This window comes from Cervus elaphus, chromosome 12, assembly GCF_910594005.1.
Source record: "Cervus elaphus chromosome 12, mCerEla1.1, whole genome shotgun sequence".
Classification (NCBI taxonomy): Eukaryota; Metazoa; Chordata; class Mammalia; order Artiodactyla; family Cervidae; genus Cervus; species Cervus elaphus.
The window spans coordinates 79,297,733-79,316,899 of record NC_057826.1 but is presented as its reverse complement, the minus strand read 5'-3'; the positions used below and the strand labels follow the sequence as shown (position 1 = coordinate 79,316,899).

The window sequence follows — 19,167 nt, the reverse complement described above, 5'->3', positions numbered from 1 at the left end:
AAAAACGACAGAATGATCTCTGTTCGTTTCCAAGGCAAACCATTCAATATCACGGTAATCCAAGTCTATGCCCCAACCAGTAACGCTGAAGAAGCTAAAGTTGAACGGTTCTATGAAGACCTACAAGACCTTTTAGAATTAACACCTTTTAGAATTAGGTAATAAGCAACCCGCAAATCTCTATAGGTTAACCCAGGAAGAATTTATTGTGTGTGTCACAGTCCAGTGCAGGCTCTGTGTCCCTCCTGGGCAGCTGTTCTTCAAGTAGAAACTCAAGGAATCTGGCTGCTTCTACCTGGCAACTCCATCATTTCAGAATTCTTTACTTCCAGTCATATCAACAGGAGAGAGGGTGAGTCAAGGTTCTTGGGGGAATCTTAAGAAAGCCAGGCACAGGCAGAAATTATGACATAGCTTCAATTTAGCCGTCAGGGAGGCTGAAGCTCTAGTCTTTCCATGTCTGCAGGAGAGGAAATGGGATGGTCAGCACCATGCCTGTGTTTGTTATATTCATGTAGAGTCTTCAGCTCCCACAGTTGTTGCAACTTAGTTTTCAGATGTTCCTGCAGACCTGTCTCCCTCTCCAGTACAGAGTTTCAGCTTTCTTGATTTTTTAAAACTTTAATGGTCACCTGCGTACTGATAGTGCATTAATACTTGAGACTTAAGGCACTGTGTGATACCATGACCACCATGTAGTAGTTGTTTGATAATAGTTGCTTAAATGAATGAAGGGAGAAGGCTAAGGATGTCTGGAGAAGCCGTCTCTGACTCAAATTTAAAGTGTCAACTACAAACTGGCACTTGCCTGTCAACTACAAATTGGCAATTGCCAAGAGCATTTGCCAGCGACTGAATGGCAACAATAAGGGCATTTGCCATCTGCCTCTGCAGAGATTGGACCCCGTGCTGCTGTAGCCGCTGACCTTCAGCACCCGCTGAGGGGAGTTCAGGGTGGAAAGTGAGGCACTCTGTTCTCCATGGAGACTGGTGGAACAAGTTTTCAGGAAGTTAGATGTTTTCAGGAACTGATTTCATGATCCCAATCCCTGCGTCTCTTCATATCAAGAAAAGCACTAAATCCCTTCATGGGGACGCACCGTGTTAGTTTGATCTCTGGTGAGTAGCTAAGATCAATCATGTGAGTGTTTTGTGTCTGACTCCCAGTAAATCCTCTAGACACCAAGGGTTGAGTGAGCTTCCCTCGTTGACAACACTCTGTACATACTGCCAATATTGATGCTAGAATTAAGCATGCACACCAGCATCTCCTCTTCCTGCCTAGATCCGTGGGGCAGACTGTGGACCTCTTGGGCAGGGGCTGAATGAAACAGAATTAACTTGATTCATGTCATGGTGCCTTTTCCCTAGGACTGGTTATAAGCAGCGGTATCCCTGTGGCTCCATCGCTACCTCCTCGAATGCCTCTCACCGTGGCCACCAGCCTCTCCCAGTCCTCGCCCTTCCGCATGTGGCACACGGTACCTGTCATGCTCAGCCCCTCCCTCTGCAGCGCTGCCCCTGCCCAGATCACCTTCTCCTGTTTCCTGCTGCTGCCCACCACGTGGGCCCTATCCTGGGCCAGACCCTGGGCGATGGTGAAGTTGATCCTGCAGGAGAGATGGAGAAGATGAGGCAATCAGCCCAGGGCTGAGCCCTTCCTTTCTTGCTGCATTTCTAGCCTTACGGCCCCAAGTGAATTTCCTATTATCCTGGAGCAGCTAACCTCGTGTCCTGCATATGGGTGATGAGAGGACCAGAGAGAGTCAAGAGGGAACTTCCCTTCATGGGTGTGTTGGACAGGCTGCCAGTGTCTATCAGATCTTGGCTTCACCTTCTGTTCAAATGGCTGCAGCCTGAGAATTTGTTGCCTCCAGTCTGTGAAACCACTGGGCACCTAAAAGCATGCAACATGGAAGCACGGGGTCTAATTCCATCCAGAGCGACTCTCGATCACTGGAGGCAGGGCACGAATGACTGAACTGTCCCCCTGACTTTCCCTGATGGACGCTCTGAGAGGTAGTTCCTAAGTTTCCCAGCGGATCTGTAGAATCTAGCACCCGGTGGCCTGTAGCAGCAGCCAACTCCATGACCGGCCCATGCTGGCTTTCTCTCCTTTCCTCCTTCCCTCCTTGTTTCTCCTTAGGGTCACATTCCCAAATAAACTATGACACTTCCACCTGGGGATGAAGTTAAGACAACGAGGTCGACAAAATCTAGAGACGCCCACAATTCCCAAGTCCCCCAGATGTTCTCTCACCCATTTGTAGAGCCTGTGACCACGGCGACTTTGTTGATCGGGTTGATGTTACCCCTGGCTCCCTGGCTGGTGTCCCTCCTGGACAGCGAGGCCTTAGAGGGCGGGAGGACCCTCCAAGCTCGGGTCAGGGGCCTAAACATAGTGGTTTCTGTTGGGTCTTCCTCTTGATGAGCTTAGTCTAGGGAGGTTTCTAGAAAGTTAATCACAGTTGCAGTCAGCAGTGTCTCTGAGTAAGGAGCTGATGCAACACCTCCCTGGTTGGGCTAGATCCCGGGCGGTCTGGGGATCACCCTGGGAGGCTCAGCCTAGAACCTGTTCTTCTAGTCCTTCTCATGGCTTTCTGAACACAGACTTTCCTATATGACATCTTTTCTGTTTAAACTAACTGGAGTGGTTTCTGCTGTTTAGAAGCAAATCCTAACCTATTCTCACACAGGTTCAAAAACTATTTATTCATCGAGCCCCCTAGGATAGTGAAATGTTCTGTACAGGTTTGCTGCCTGAGGACCAAGCAAGTTAAGGTGTGAAAGGGTTTTGTAAAGTGCCTAAAATATAAGCAGTTCTGTAGCTTCTTATAATGGTTGACGTGTGTTTCATCATTCTATGCTTGAGAGACCCCTGGCCTCCAGCCTCTGGATGCAGCTCACCCTGCTTGCAGTGCTTTGCCCTGCCTGCTTCCCCTCCCACAGCCTCTTCTTTGTTTTCAGGGCATTAAGGGGATCCTTTCTCATGTATCATCTCCTCCATGCGACCTAGTTAGTGGTCCTGTGCTTACTCCCCTTCTAGCATTTATGGCGCTAACTCTAATGGACTGTGTTGCATTTATCACTTTTAACAGGGTGCCCACCACCTGCTACTTGCTTAACAGATATTTATTAAAGGAATGAAAAAAAAAAAAGAATGAGATTGGGCTGCCCTGAGCTAGTGAGGCTGTAGGGACTCCTTTAGACCCATGCGTTGAATTTCTTAGTCACACCCGTCCCCTTTGCTGTCCTGTCATGTCAGTTCAGCTCTGGTCTGCAAACATTTACTTTCAAGAAGCCATTCTTGGTTTTTAAGTGCTCAAGCTTTGAATGGCATCAGGCCTTGTGTGCGCAGTGAACTTGTGTTTTCCTGATGTTTAGGATTCTGACCCTCTGCTCAAATTTCCACAAATCTATAGCTCTGAACTGATTTACATAAAACCAATTCCCTTATTTAAGCACTTAAACTTTAGTAAATCTTAGGCAAATATCAAAGAAGCTTATGCTTTTGAAGCAAACTATATACATAAAAATTCATTATCTTTTATCCCAGAAACTTAGCTCCTATGGTTCCTATTCATTTATTATGGTTCCTTACCTCCCCTGTAGCCAGGGATTCAAAATAGAAGGGTTTCCTTGTCCTCCTACTTAACTTTTTGTCAGTGTCATTCCAGGCAGTTTATTCTTAAATCTCTGGGGCTTCATCTTGTCCAAGAACAAAATCCCTTGATCTCCATTCCCCAAACCATTTCTCAGTCTTTTTTTGACAAGGAAGAATCTACCTGGGGAAATAAAAAAACTAAGCATTTCTCTCCCCTCCCCGCCCTGCCCCCCACCTGTTTCCTTCACATCTTTCTTTATTTTGGAAAAAAAGATACAGAATCTAGGAGTGTATTAGTTCCCTCATTTTTTCAACAAACATTTTAATGGGAACCTGCTACGTACTGAGTGCGTGGAATACAAAGATGCCTCTATCATGGTTTTACCTTTGGTACTCAAAGTGAAATTGTGCAACACAGATTGGGGCTTGAACCTGTGGTCTTTTAACAGATCACTCACCTGGTCTCAGGATTTAGTGAAGCTCAGATTCTAGATGTCATGACATAGAAAGAATTCAGTAGGAAACAAAATGATAAAGGAGTGATTTATTTAGAGAGAAACATACTCCACAGACAGAATGTGGGCCATCTCAGAAGGCAAGAGCAGCACCGTGGTGCGGGGTTGTCAGATTTTATGTGCGTGCTTTGTCATTCAGTTGTGTCCCACTGTTTGCGACTCCACAGACTGGAGTGGATAATTTCACAGGCTAATGAGTGGGAGGAGTATTTTAGCTATTTTGGGGAAAGGGTGGGCATTTCCAGGAATTGGGCCATGGGGGCCAACTTTCTGACCTTTATGATCTGCCTTGGAACTGTCATGGAGCCTGTGAGTGTCTCATTTAGCTGATGTGTTAAAATGAACATATTCTGAGGCTCAAGGTCTAGTAGAAGTAGACTCATCTGCCATCTTGGACCTATTTGGTTCTAATCAATTTATGTCTTGTCCTCAGGCTATGTCACTCTTTTAAAGGTTGTGAAAGAAAGAAAGATAACACTAAGTCATGTCCGACTCTTGCGATCCCATGAACTGTAGCATGCCAGGCCCCTCTGTCCATAAGATTCTCCAGGCAATAATACTGGAGTGGGTTGCCATTTCCTTCTCCAGGGGAACTTCCCAAGTCAGGAACTGAACCCAGGTCTCCCACATTGCAGGCAGATGCTTTACCAACTGAGCTATGCAGGAAGCCCCTAAAAGGTTGTGCCCTGCCCCATTCCCTCCTGCTTCAAAAGTTCTCATACTCTGAACTGGGTGTGCAGACAAGAGTATAGTTATTATCCATAGTGTTAGGAGGTAAATATGGTGAACACAGTTTCCGTACATAAAGGTTGCATTGGTTAGATAAAATATTTTGGGGATAATAATACCAGAGTGGACTCAGGAAAAGGAGCTTTTCTTACTGTTATTTTTATTTTAAAAGATGCATGCTTTTTAAAGAGGGGGTAAATGTTCACTGTAAAATTAAAAACTATATATTTGAGAAAATTCATGAGAAAATTCAGGGAAAAGCTGTGAAAGGCTTCATAGTGAATCTGACTTTGAAATGTATTGATGTCTTCTATGGTAAGCCAGGCTTTGTCTAGAACACTCTTCAGGTCAGATTCTGTGGGGTCACTGCACCTTTCATTGCCTTTGAGTTATTTACAACTGATAGCAATGCAAATGACGCCTATCCACAGATGCAAATAAATGTTGTCTGGAGGAGATTCAATTGGTTTCCTTCCCTCCACTGTGGAAGAAATCAGCTTTGCATCTATTAAGCAAATTTATTTTAGTTTTCCTTATGGTCTCCCTCTATGTGCGGTTCTTTGAATTCACTTTTGAATCAGTTATAATATCTTGGTGGTTTCCTTCATGAATTATTGAGTTAAGTAAAAATTTTGGTACTTGTTCATTTTATATTTGTATGACAGTATGACTTTGCCTTATAAAAAATTATCCTTCAACAGAAGAAAGTGAAAATTTGATATCAAGTTAAATGTTGTTGTTGTTGTTTTTTAACAATTCCCTTAGCTACCTCTCTGCATATCCATTCTCATATAAAATCCATGTATTCAATTTTGCAGAAAGGGATCACAGTACAGATGGATTTTCCCTTTCTCCATCCTTCCCACCTTTTCCCCTCTTCTTTTGTTTTTCCTTTCCTCCCTTTCTTCTTCCTTCCTTTTTTCTTCTTTCTTCCCTCCTCTCTCTCTCTCTCTCTCTTTCTTATATTTATTTATTTGTGATGTGGACCTTTTTTAAAAAAACATTTACTTATTTTTGGCTGTGCTTGGTCTTTTGTTGTTGCACCAGCTCTTTTTCTAGTTGTGGTGAGCGAGGGCTATGAGCGAGGGCTCGTTTAGGTAAGAAGTGTGTACTTCTTGTTGCGGAGGCTTCTTGCTGTGGAGCACGGGCTCTGGGCACTGAGGCTTTCAGTAGTTGCAGCGCGTGGGCTCAGTAGTTGCGGCTCCCAGGCTCTAGGGCACAGGCTCAATAATTGTGGTGCATGGGCTTAGTTGTTCCATGGCATGTGGAACTTTCCCAGATCAGGGATCGAACCCATGTCTCCTGCATTGGCAGATGGATTCTTGACCTTGGCACCATCAGAGAAGCCCTGATGTGGACCATTTTTAAAGTCTTTATTGAGTTTGCTATAATGTTGCTTCTGCTTTACATTTTGGTTTTTTGGCCATGAGGCATGCAGGATCTTAGTTCCCTGGCCAGGGATCGAACTGGTGTACCCTGCATTGGAAGGCAGATACTTAACCGCTGGACTACCAGGGAAGTCCCTCCTTAGCTGATTCTTAAAGGATGAATGAAATAAGGAGTTTAGGAATATGGGAGGGCACATCAAGTGCAAGGAAGGTGGCAAGGAGAGAAAAGCACAGTGGGAGAAACTACAGAGTTTGGTATTCCTGGAACATCCAGTGTGAAGTGGGGATGGGCTGGAGATGAGGCTAGGGAATCAGCCAAGGGCCAGATGGTGGCACTTACTGAATGCTGAGACAGAGAGCCTGGGCTTTATCTAGAGGACAGAGGAGAGATATTGAAATTTAATAAGAAAGGTGAGAGGGTCGAATATTGACATGGTTAGATTTTTGCCTTCTAGAGACAATTTCTCTCTGTGTGTGTGCATGTGCTTATGCACAGTTTGATCTGGCAGCTAAGAGATTACTGTAGCAGGAGATACGAAGGTCCTAAATCAATTGAATACCATCAGGAAATAGATGACAGAATCAAATCGGATAAATTAAAGAGAGTTTTCATGAAGGGACTATTTTCAGAGGTAAGGTATAGGAAAGGTGCAGGGATTGTGTGGTACCTGGAGTTAGCAACAGGGGAGTCAGCAACAGGTACCAACCAGGCCTGAAGGGATGAGATGAGGAATTTGTTGTTCAGTCAATCAGTTGTGTCTGACACTTTGTGACCCCATGGACTGCAGCACGCCAGGCTTCCCTGTCCATCACCAACTCCCGGAGCTTGCTCACACTCATGTCCATTGCATCAGTGTTGCCATCCAACAATCTCATCCTCTATAATCCCTTTCTCTTCTTGCCTTCAGTCTTTCCCATCATCAGGGTCTTTTCTGATGAGTCAGTTCTTCAGATCCAGGTGGCCAAAGTATTGGAGCTTCAGCTTCATCATCAGTCCTTCCAATGAATATTCAGGACTGATTTCCTTTAGGATTGACTGGTTTGATCTCCTTGCAGTCCAAGGGCCTCTCAAGAGTCTTCTCTAACATCACATTTTGAAAGCATCAATTCTTTGGCACTCAGCCTTCTTTATGGTCCAAATCTCACATCCATATATGACTACTGGAAAAACCATAGCTTTGACTATACAGACCTTTGTCAGTAAAGTTGTGTCTCTGCTTCTTAATATACTGTCTAGGTTTGTCATAGCTTTTCTTCCAAGGAGCAAGCATCTTTAAGGGGTTACTCCAACAAAGAGAGATAGAGGGCTGCCCATCAGGAGCTGTGACTTCAGGTCAAGCGTCTTGGCAAGATTCAGGCACCCCTGCAGAAGGGAGCCAAAGAAGTGAATACTACAACTTCATTCCTTTCCCTTCTCTGACCTATTATTATCAATACTATTACTATCTATGGTGCCCTCCATTGTCAGAACCCTTTGGGAAGCCAGATGTAATCTATACAGGTCAGGTATAGACAGCCTTCAAGAGCACAGAACAGAGTGGAGACCAGGAAGGCATAATTCTGAAGGGGCAAGTACAAGACAGTGTTGCGGAGGAAAAAAATTTCTCCTACTCAATTGGCTGGTGTATTTGTTAAACTGACATAAGACAGATTTTTTTTTTTTAAACTGTATGATGTCATTTATATAATGTCTTCAGCCACACAAAGCAATAGCTAACATTGATCAAATATTTACTTTAAGGCTAATATTATTCTAATACATTATATGAGTCAAGTCAATCCACAGAGCAATCTGAAGATAGGTGCTTTATTATCCCCATATTACACATGGGCAAACTGAGGCAAAGAGAGGTTAAAGAACTTCCCCAAGGTGACCCAGCTAGTAAGAGTCAGATCTGGAATTTGAATCTAGGCCATCTGGCTCCAAAGACACACATATGCCCTCTCTATTGACATAAGACAAATTAACAGGAGAAAAACAATTGTAACTTCATACTTGTGGGAACCTCACATAGATATAAGAGGGTCAAAGACAGTCAGGCAGTTGAGGCTTACATGTCATTCCGAGCTAAAGAGAGAAGGTAGGGGTCTGGGCTTCAAAGTGAAGGAAGATAATTCATAGGAAGATGGGAAGAGCAAATGTTTGGTAAATAAATTATTGCCCTGCCATGCAGAGACAATAGGGACATAGAGAGGACTTTGAAGCTCCCTGCCAGCTTCCCATATCTTTGGCCCATATTCTTTGTGGTTATCTTTGGTGATAGTTCTCTTCCTAGACTAGGCCCTCTATCTAAGTTGTTTTAGGCATCGAAGGTACAGGTATTATAAAAAGGTCTGCTCGAGTCTTTTAGGCTTTGATTGACTTCAAGTCAAAATAATCCAAATGACAAAGTGGCATGTTTTGAGGAAGCTTGTTCTGAACCTCTTCAATATCTAGCCAATCCAATTCTTGAAAACATTAGTTTCAACACTGACTTTTTTTGGTATCAATATTATCTTTGCTTTGTTCCTGTATAACTCCTCATCCCACCCCCCATATGTGTTCCTTGATGAGAGCTGAATTATGGAAAGGTCCTTAAATGAAAATTATCCACACACCCACTGCCCACCCCCGACCCCCCCACATTCTATCTAAATTCACAACAGCTCAACACAAGCTGAAACACTTAATTTCTAATACCAGGCTATACTCTTAACAAAATTAAATATAAACTAGAGAAAGATAAGAAACCCTAAGGCATTTAAATATTAAATGAAGCATCCCAGAAACCGGTATTTAGAATGTTTTTCTTGGCAACTGGGAAGTTTTTTCACTCTGAGTCACAGTGGAATAATGTGACTTTCTTCCCTTTTTAAGTTTGGCTAATGGGAAGGGGAGGTAGAAAAGGAGATTCTGCATAACTTTGAACACAGGTGCATTCTCAGGCAGATCATTTTTCAAAAAGACCACAGATAGAAGTTGAAGATCTGTGAATTGATTTCCCTTTTAAAAAGCAAATTTACTGAAGTATATTTTACATATAAAAATTAAGTATACAGTGACATTGCAACAATCTCATTAAGATAGTCTTAGAAAACATTTTCATCACTCCAATAAGATCCTTCCAGTCCTTTATAGTTAATCCCCATTCTTACCCTCAGCCCCAGGCAACCACTGATCTACTTTCTGCCTCTATTAATTTTATATATATTTGCCTTTTCTGAACTTTCATGAAAATGAAAGTTGCTCAGTTGTGTCTGACTCTTTGCAACCTCATGGACTATAAAGTACATCGAATTCTTCAGGCCAGAATACTGGAATGGGTAGCCATTTCCTTCTCCAGAGGATCTTCCCAACCCAGGGATTGAATCCAGGTCTCCTGCATTGCAGGCGGATTCTTTACCAGCTGAGCCACTAGGTAAGCCCTAAACTCTCAAATAAATGAGGAAGTCAATTTCTTGAAAATATGTATGCCTACTTGGAAAGTCTTTGCCCATGCTCTGGCCAAGTGGGTGGGACACTTGGTAACATGGGGAAGAATATATATCTGTATAAAATATTCTATTTATGCATATTCTTCTTACCTTGGTGGTGAGCCCCCCGTGCTTTGCTTGATGCCTGGAGAGAATCTCGGTGACAGTAACAGCTCTTAGGTGTGCAGGTCCTCGGTATTTGGGCAGCTGGCCACTCCTCTCTGGGCTTTAGCTCAGGCCATGCCTTTCTCCTCCTCCCAGGACACACCCACCAGATCACCATGCTCTTTTCAGCCTTCACTTTGTTGAGCTGTCAAAGCCCCAAATCAGGATATTTAAAGACACCAAATCATATTGTGTCCATCAGACTAGACCTCTTAAACACTTTTCGTAATCATCATAGTGCACGGTGACCTCTGTGACTTTTCTACAGTACTGTACTCATTGCTTCCAAGACTGCTGTTCTTTTTCTTGTATTTTGTGTTAACCACTGTTCATTCCATCATCCAAGTCAAAAATTTCAGAGTCAGACATGATTCTTCCTCTCACTTCTTCCACATCTGACTGTCACCAAGTCCTGCCAAAAGTATATCTGCTCTGTGTAAGCTGATCTCCTCCTCATCCCACTGTTACTTTATCTTCCTGAGGTGGTCATGTATCTTGCCTGGAGCAGAGGTGTAGCTTCTTTTCTGCTGTTGCTTCCAAACTAAGCTGAGGTGATCTTTCCAAGATGAAAATCTGATCAAGTCCATCTCATTGCTAAAATCAACAATGGCTCTCCATCACCTTTTTTCTTTTTTTTAAAATTGTATTGAAATATAGTTGATTTATAACGTTGTGTTAATTTCTGCTGGACAGCAAAGTGATTCAGATACATACATACATATATATTATTCTTTTTAAATATTATTTTCCATTATGATTTATCACAGAATATTGAATATAGTTCCTTGTGCTATTCAGTTGTTGTTGTTACTTAGTCACTAAGTTGTGTCCAACTCTTTGAGACGCCATGGACTGTAACCTGCTCAGCTCATCTGTCCATGGGGTTCTCTTGGTGAGAATACTGGAGTGGGTTGCTGTTTCCTTCTCCATCTCCACCGACTTTTCTAATAGTTTAAATTCCTTGGTTTCCAAGGCTGGGACTTTGTTGATCTGTCCCTGGCCTGTTTCTCTTTGTTATCACAAGCTCCTTTTACAAGAAATGTAACACTATCCCTATATTTCTATACTTACATTCTCCTCCTCTGGATTGTTCCTACTCTTTGCTCCAGACTCAGTACAGGCATCATCTCCTCTGAAGGCGATTTTGTCTGCAGGGAAGGCTTCTTAAATACACCTGTTTGGTGTTTCCAACCAAAACCTCTGTCTCAGCCCTGTGCCTTCTCCCACCCTCATTCAGGCTTATAGCACCTTAAGGGCAGAGTCGATATTTTATACTTCTCCAAGGTCAGGTTTGCATATTTTGTTCAGGGTTCTCTTCTAAAAAATGACATTTCTCTGTCGATGCCTTGAACCTCTTATGGCACCATGAGTCTTGTGTGTTGAGACCCAAAGAGTCAAAGCCTAAGATTCAGCTGGAGGAAGCAGATGTGTGGTCGAGCCGATGGTGTTTTCTATTACAATCAGCCTTTCTTCCAAGGAGGATCCAGTTGCCTTTTTTTTTTTTTTTTAAGTGCTTACTGTGTATCAAACTCAGATTCATTAAGTATTTTCATCTTTATAAAAATCCATTGAGGTGAGTGATACTATCCCCATTTACACATAGGGAAACTGGGTCATAGAGAAGTTAAATAACTTGCTGAACCACATATCATCACTGTCCATTAGTAATGGGATTTGTTTCCAAGTCCCATGCTCTTAACTTCTAAGATATCTATTAATATATCTATATAGCTCTGTGTGTGTGTGTATGTGTGTCTATTATTGGTTCAGTAATGGAATGGATCAAATGTTGTGAGCTTAAATAATTTTGAATTCTGACCCAACACATTTATGGACATAGGAGGGTATCTAAGTGTGGACTGAAGATGAAAACTGTGGAGCCGCTTTCCCCATCCTGCTTTTATTTGGGCCTCCCTAAGCAGATGGTGATTGCAGCCATGAAATTAAAAGACGCTTACTCCTTGGAAGGAAAGTTATGACCAACCTAGATAGCATATTAAAAAGCAGAGACATTACTTTGTCAACAAAGGTCCATCTAGTCAAGGCTATGGTTTTTCCAGTGGTCATGTATGGATGTGAGAGTTGGACTGTGAAGAAAGCTGAGCACCGAAGAATTGATGCTTTTGAACTGTGGTGTTGGAGAAGACTCTTGAGAGTCCCTTGGACTGTAAGGAGATCCAACCAGTCCATCCTAAAGGAGATCAGTCCTGGGTGTTCATTGGAAGAACTGATGCTGAAGCTGAAAGTCTAATACTTTGGCCACCTCATGTGAAGAGTTGACTCATTGGAAAAGACCCTGATGCTGGTAGGGATTGGGGGCAGGAGGAGAAGGGGATGACAGAGGATGAGATGGCTGGATGGCATCACCGACTCGATGGACATGAGTTTGAGTAAACTCCGGGAGTTGGTGATGGACTGGGAGGCCTGGCGTGCTGTGATTCATGTGGTCGCAAAGAGTCGGATTGAAATGAACTGAACTGAACTGAAGTCTTATTAACAAGGATTCTGCAACCAGTTTTAGAGTCAGTCTTAAATATACAGAGACAATCCTTCTGTATCAGGCATTTTCTTGCCAAAGTATGCCTAGTATAGTTTGCATTTTCTGGCTATGAGTCCACATATGCTTTTTGTTGTTGTCGTTGTTTTTCTGGTTTCTTTGGCTGTCGAGAATGTGGGATCCTAATCCCTCGACCAAAGATTGAACCCGTGCCCCCTGCAGTGGAAGCATGGAGCTCAAACCACTGGACCACTGGGGAGTTCCCCACCTATGCTTTTTTTTTTCCATTTATGTTTCAAATGTGATGGGTTTATTTTATTTTACTCTGATGCAAAACCAAAGATTCTACTACCGTACAGAGACCAATATATTACAAGGTCATGAAAAAGTGGTGTGGGACATGTAGGACATGATGGACAACTGGAGGGTCAGGTCATCTCCTTTGTAACATGAGACTATACCGTCACTGAGGAACACATTGAAAATAACACTGAGGAACTGAACTGAAATATGGCACGAACGTGACAACTTCCAGGCATGCCTTCAAGCACCTCCCTTAGGAAGGACTCGGTACCTAAGCTTCAGTGTGGGGAGGATTACAATTCTTTGGAAGAATAAAAAGTTCACACTTTTGAATTTCACAGAAGAATTTTAAGGCCAAAACATAGTGGGTTCATTTCTCTTCACCTCCAGGGACAAAGCTGATGCTTTATTCAAAACCACATTAAGCTTCTAGTTCAAATCCCAGCCCGACCTTGTGCCCTCCTGTATTGAATTTCTTTCCATCGATTAGAGCTGACAGGATCAGTTTCAGTCCTGGTCGAAGGGTCTCAGTGTAACCCAGTTCAATCAGGCTGGCATTGTCTACTTTAGCAGAGAGAGAAGTTCTATAGTCCAGCTTGTACTTAGCAGCAATGCCGAAGTGGGTGTTGTTACTGCTGGCTGTCCACACAAGGTTTATTGACATTTCAGTCTTCTCATTCACCTTTTGGTAGATCGACCCTCCAAACTCAGTGCCATCATTCACATGAATGTGCAGCTGGAAGTCTGTGGTCTTGTAACCCAGGGCAAAATTATTCTGTGACAGTTTGGATTTGGCTGTGTCAAAACTCATCTGATAGCCAGCAAGCCAACATTCAAAGGCCAACACAGCCCAGCCATAGATGGTTGGTCCAGAAAAATCTATATCAACATTACTGCCAAGACTGAAACAATCCTGTTTTACGAGGCCTTCAATTTCCCACCCTTCTTTCCTGTGTTCGGTATAAATATGGTATCAAGAATCAGTTTCAACCCTTCAGCCAACTTATTCTCCCGAGAGATTTCTATCCCAAGAGTATTGTCTGTGTTCCACTTCTGGGTGAAGGTCAGTCCATAGTTACAGATCTTGTATTTGGTCTCTAGGTTGCCTGATGCTTTCCCTGTATCAGTGTAAGCATGACCAGAAGTAGAAAATTCCACTCCACTACATGATTTGTTTCTCAGATCTATTTTGACCGTGCCAAATCCATATGCTTTGTTGAAGACATCTTTGGCGGCCTTTCCTAGGTCACAGTAAGTTGGTGTGTTACACAACTGGAGGGCCTGTCCACTCCGCCAGGGCACCACTGAAGCCCCACCTATGCTCTTGAGAGGAAAAGTGATTTACGTCTTTGACAGGTAACTGGCATTAGAACCTACTCTTGCAAGTATTGTTTATCTTTTTGATTATTTTATTCAGAATTAATAATAATATGATTCAGGTCATGAAGGTGTAGCTCCATCTTCCTGCCCCAAGAAAGAAACAGTTCTCCCCATCTTCAGGCAGATATAGGAATATCATATTCAATGATATGATATCAACTCCTAGTAATATCATATAAAATTATATATAAATATATAATTATGTCTATACTTGCACAGATAAACATAATATATATGTATATACACATGCATACACTGTAATTTTTTATTTACTAGTTCTCATCCCATTTGCTATATCTAACATTATATTTTTCCTATAATTGCTTTATTTTCCATGGTTCTTGATGGGGTAATTTTTTTCCTTCTATTCTCTCTCTGCCACCAAATTTATCTTTAGCTTCACCTCTACATCTCTGAACATATAATCAGCCAGGAACTCATGTAACTATATAACTTGGTATATTTATATAAATGTACTTCACATTATATATCACTTTGTAACTTGGCTTTTTTCATGTTATAAGGTGTCCTGGAAATTTTTTGTGTCAGCATTTAGTATATTTACCTTATTTAATAGCAATTCTGTACTTTTTGACTGAGGAACTCATGAGAATACACACAGATGAGCAGCCGTGTTTCAATTTTGCAGTAAAGCTGACATCCAAGTGGGTATTGGTGCTTAGGTCGAACAAAAATCAGATTGTAGTAGGACCTGGGCTTGGCTGTCAGGGGAATTTTGTTCCCCAGAGCCCTGAGCGCTTAGAAGGTGAGTGCAGAAACCTGTCACACTGATACGCTGGCAGTAGGATCTTAGGGAGGCCATTCTCAACCTTTCTATCTTCAAGGAATGCTTGAAATATTTTTTAAGGGAAGGTCTCAAGTAATTCCAGCATAAACACTGTTACAGCAGAAGTGATGGTTCACTACTATGATAGTAAGTTACAGACATAATAATCCAATATTAATAGTCATGTTCTTTTGAGTAGAGAATGATGCTTTTTGTGGATCTGTTTACTGTAGCCAATTTATTACCCTACTCTTTTTTGTGTGATTTCCCTTCCCCACAAAGGATATTTACTCTATTACAAGTCAGTAGTGCACACGTTTTCATTGGAAAAGACCCCGCTGCTGGGAAAGATTGAGGGCAAGAGAAGAAGGGGGTGACAGAGGATGATATGGTTGGATGGCATCATCAACACAATGGACATGAGATTGAGCAAGCTGCAGGAGATGGTGAAGGACAGGGAAGCCTGGCATACTGCAGTCCATGGGGTCACAAAGAGACAGACACGACTTAGCAACTGAACAAGTACACACAAGGAGACTTTGGTTTTCCCCTAAAAAAAAAAAAAACTTACTTGATTAAAAAAAAATCTTAGCCAAGTAGGTCTAAAAGTTTTAACACACAGTCATACTGTAAGAAATACTAATGAGTTATGGCACATGGTATTTAATATATGCAAGAGTAATTATCTGTATTTAAAGCCAGAAAGGTTTTTTTTTTTTTCTTTTTTTTGGCCAATTTGTCTTGAACAGAACCAGGTAGCTAAAGACTAAGTAACCTTACTTGAAATTAATCTCTTTCTTTCCTTTTCATAAATTTTAAAAACTCTTAGGGCAAGCACAATACATTTCTGTTAAATATCTGACTTAAACGAAAGAAGGGATTCAAATCTTGAAAGGTCAATTTGATAGATTTAACTTAAACAAGGGTAGTAAAATTATTTTAATTAATATTATTTATAATATAAAAACATTTGACAATTTTAAATAGTAAAACAATCACAAGCCAAAGCAATATGAATAAAAATGCCCTAAGACACTATTTTATTAAGACTGAAAAATGTTTTCAGTTTTATTAAGACTGAAAAATGTTCTCACTAACTGACATGATCAGGCTCAAATAAAAGTTTAGCAATTACAAAGTTATTATGCACACATATAAATTTCTTGATCTCTTTTGTACTCCTATATAGTAAAAGTGAAGTCGCTCAGTCATGTCCGACTCTTTGCGACCCCGTGGACTATAGCCCACCAGGCTCCTCCGTCCATGGGATTCTCCAGGCAAGAATATTGGAGTGGGTTGCCATTTCCTCTGTACGCCTATATGTGCATATAAAACATTATTTTTGAGACTAAAAAGGAGGAGTAAAATCTGTGTGTTTCATTTAAAACCTGTGCTTGCTTTTTCACTGCACAAATACTCAATTCTGGGTCAAATTTGTGATAAGTGTACAGGGATTTCATTTTCACCTGAAATGAGATCTTATCTGTCCTTGTTCTTGATGCTCGTTAAACAGGAGAAAGCTTGCTTGCACATTAAGAAGTTGAAAATTCAGCAGAACGTTCATTGCTTTTCAGTGAGTGGTAGGATACTCTTCTCTCGCATAAATCCAGAACTTTCTAGGGAAGACTAGTGAATCTTATGTGATTTACTTCATTCAGTTCACAAAGTTCTTTCTCTTCCCTCTAAGTCAAGTTCTCAAGATATGCAGAAAATCCAGATTCAGACACATGATCCTTCACCCAGCTATATGCTTATTTGGAAAGGAAAGAAATACTACAAATTTTGTACTTGTCAAGATTGTTCTTCCTGGATATTTTCAGTAAGATTTGAGACTTGTTTGGGCTTCCCTGATGACTCAGATGGTAAAGAATCTGCCTGGAATGCAGGAGACCCAGATTTGATCCCTGGGTTGGGAAGATCCCCTGGAGAAGAGAATGGCTACCCACTCTTGTATTCTTGCCTGGAGAATTCCATGGACAGAGGAGCCTGGCAGGCTACAGTCCATGGGGTTGCAAAGAGTCGGACATGACTGAGTGACTAACACACTTGAGACTTGTTAGATGGTGAACAATTTAACCACAAGTTTAAATTTAACCATTGTCTAAAAAAACAATGTCTGGTCTTTGCACCCAGCTTCTGGGAGGTAATTTCTAAGCCCTGGAATGTTATGCCTGATAGAGTGTGTTTGCATGAGAGCCTTGGGCCAGTGGAATGGTAACATTGTGACCTTCTAAGGATCTGGAAACTGAGATCAGACATGTTTCACTCAACCATGCCTACACGATTGGGTCCCAGTGAAGACTCTCCATACCAAGGCTTATTTGAGATTCCCTGGTTGGCAATACTCTGCATGTACTGTCATCCACCTATGCCAGGGAAGTTTCTTCTCCCTCCATGGGGAGAAGAAACCACATGTGGCACTTGTCCTGGACTCTGCCCTACGTGCCTCTCCCCTTGGTTGATTTTAATCTGTGTCCCCTTCCTGTAATAAACTGTGAGTATAACAGCTTCTAGTGAGCCCTTTGAATTCTTCTAGTGAAGTATTGAAATTTGAGGCTCTCCAAAATTGCAGTTGGTGTCAGGAATGAGGGTGGTTTTATGAGCTATTCCTGCAACTTCACAGCTGGCTAATTTTGCAGTTGAAATCTGGATTGGGATTTGCTGGATCAACCCTGACTTACTGAAACACATGGTTTGGGAAGAGAAAGGCTGAGAGGGCAGGGACTGACAAACCCTCAATTCCTGGATGGCTATCAAGTTATCCATGGTGTGGAACTATGTCAGCGCTGTGATCAGTCGGTGGAGGTAAAAGTTATCATTGGAATTTGGAAATGGTAGACTCAGATGCCGAGGAGTTGGCTCATTGGATACATAAGGAAATGGAAAATAACAAGAAGCAAGCTACATTACAGTTTGTGGTTATTATTATCTGTAATACTTAAACTGGAAGTAGAAGAGTGATGGAGTAGAATCCGATGATGAACCAAGTTCAGATTTCAGCCAGTCTGAGATGTGGTCCTTAGTCTTAGGGCCACTTCTGAAGGGAACATTTTTGCTGGGACAGCAGACAGCGTGTCTACAACCTCTGGTCACTAAGAAGTTTGTCCAGGTTGAAAGAGAGCAAGACCAAGAAACTACTGAAACCAGAGTGTACAGTGTGAAGTGGTTATCTCCCACATGCTGCCACTAGAGAAAGCTTGAGCACAGCAACGAAGACTCAGTGCAGTCAAAATTGAAAGAAGTAGCTCTTTTTCATGGCGCCTCGGAGGCTGTCGGCCACTTCAGAATGAAGCTGAACATCTCTTTCCTGGCCACTGGCTGCCAGAAGCTCATTGAAGTGGACGATGAACGAAAACTTCGTAACTTCTACGAGAAGTGTATGGCCACAGAAGTTGCTGCTGACGCTCTGGGTGAAGAATGGAAGGGTTATGTGGTCCGAATCAGTGGCGGGAACGATAAGCAGGGTTTCCCCATGAAGCAGGGTGTCTTGACCCATGGCCGAGTTCGCCTGCTACTGAGTAAGGGACATTCTTGTTACAGACCAAGGAGGACTGGAGAGAGAAAGCGCAAATCTGTACGGGGTTGCATTGTGGATCTGAGTGTTCTCAACTTGGTCATCGTGAAAAAGGGGAGAAGGATATTCCTGGACTCACTGATACTACAGTGCCTTGTCGCCTGGGTCCCAAAAGAGCTAGCAGAATCCGCAAACTTTTCAATCTCTCTAAAGAAGATGATGTCCGCCAGTATGTTGTGCGAAAGCCCCTAAACAAAGAAGGTAAGAAACCTAGGACTAAAGCACCCAAGATTCAGCATCTCGTGACTCCACGAGTTCTGCAACACAAACGCTGGCGTATTGCTCTGAAGAAACAGCGTACTAAGAAAAACAAAGAAGAGGCTGCAGAATATGCTAAACTTTTGGCCAAGAGAATGAAGGAGGCCAAAGAAAAACGGCAGGAACAGATTGCCAAGAGACGGAGCCTGTCCTCTCTGAGAACTTCTACTTCTAAGTCTGAGTCCAGTCAAAAATGAGATGTTCTAAGAGTAACAAATAAATAAGATCAGATATCAAAAAAAAAAAAAAAAATGAAACAAGTAAATAAATAACTAAAAAAAAAAAAAGATTGTGAGCTTCACTAATTTAGGGACAACATCCTTGGCTTAGAATATTGCAAAATGGAAGAATACATTTTTGTTGATGTAGTACTCACAGCTCACTACTAAACAAATATAGATATCTATGTGTGAACCAGACACATGGGAGATTATTCCTAAACCAGAGGACTGGATAAAAGCTGTGATAACACTTGTTTACTCTGAAGAAGGGGGATTACTCTTCCTATCAACGC

General features: G+C 42.1%; 1 long non-coding RNA gene and 2 pseudogenes across 1 annotated transcript; 1 reads left to right on the top strand and 2 right to left on the bottom strand.

The window, feature by feature from the left end:
- Positions 1-220: 220 nt before the first annotated feature.
- LOC122705047 lies at positions 221-3,698 on the bottom strand. Its single transcript, XR_006344027.1, has 3 exons — positions 3,602-3,698; positions 1,535-1,610; positions 221-460 (listed from the first exon to the last, which is right to left on the bottom strand). It is a non-coding gene; the product is annotated as an uncharacterized LOC122705047 (long non-coding RNA).
- Positions 3,699-12,985: 9,287 nt separating this feature from the next.
- Positions 12,986-17,587, bottom strand: LOC122705852 (annotated as a pseudogene).
- Positions 17,588-18,085: 498 nt separating this feature from the next.
- LOC122705044 lies at positions 18,086-18,876 on the top strand (annotated as a pseudogene).
- Positions 18,877-19,167: the final 291 nt, after the last annotated feature.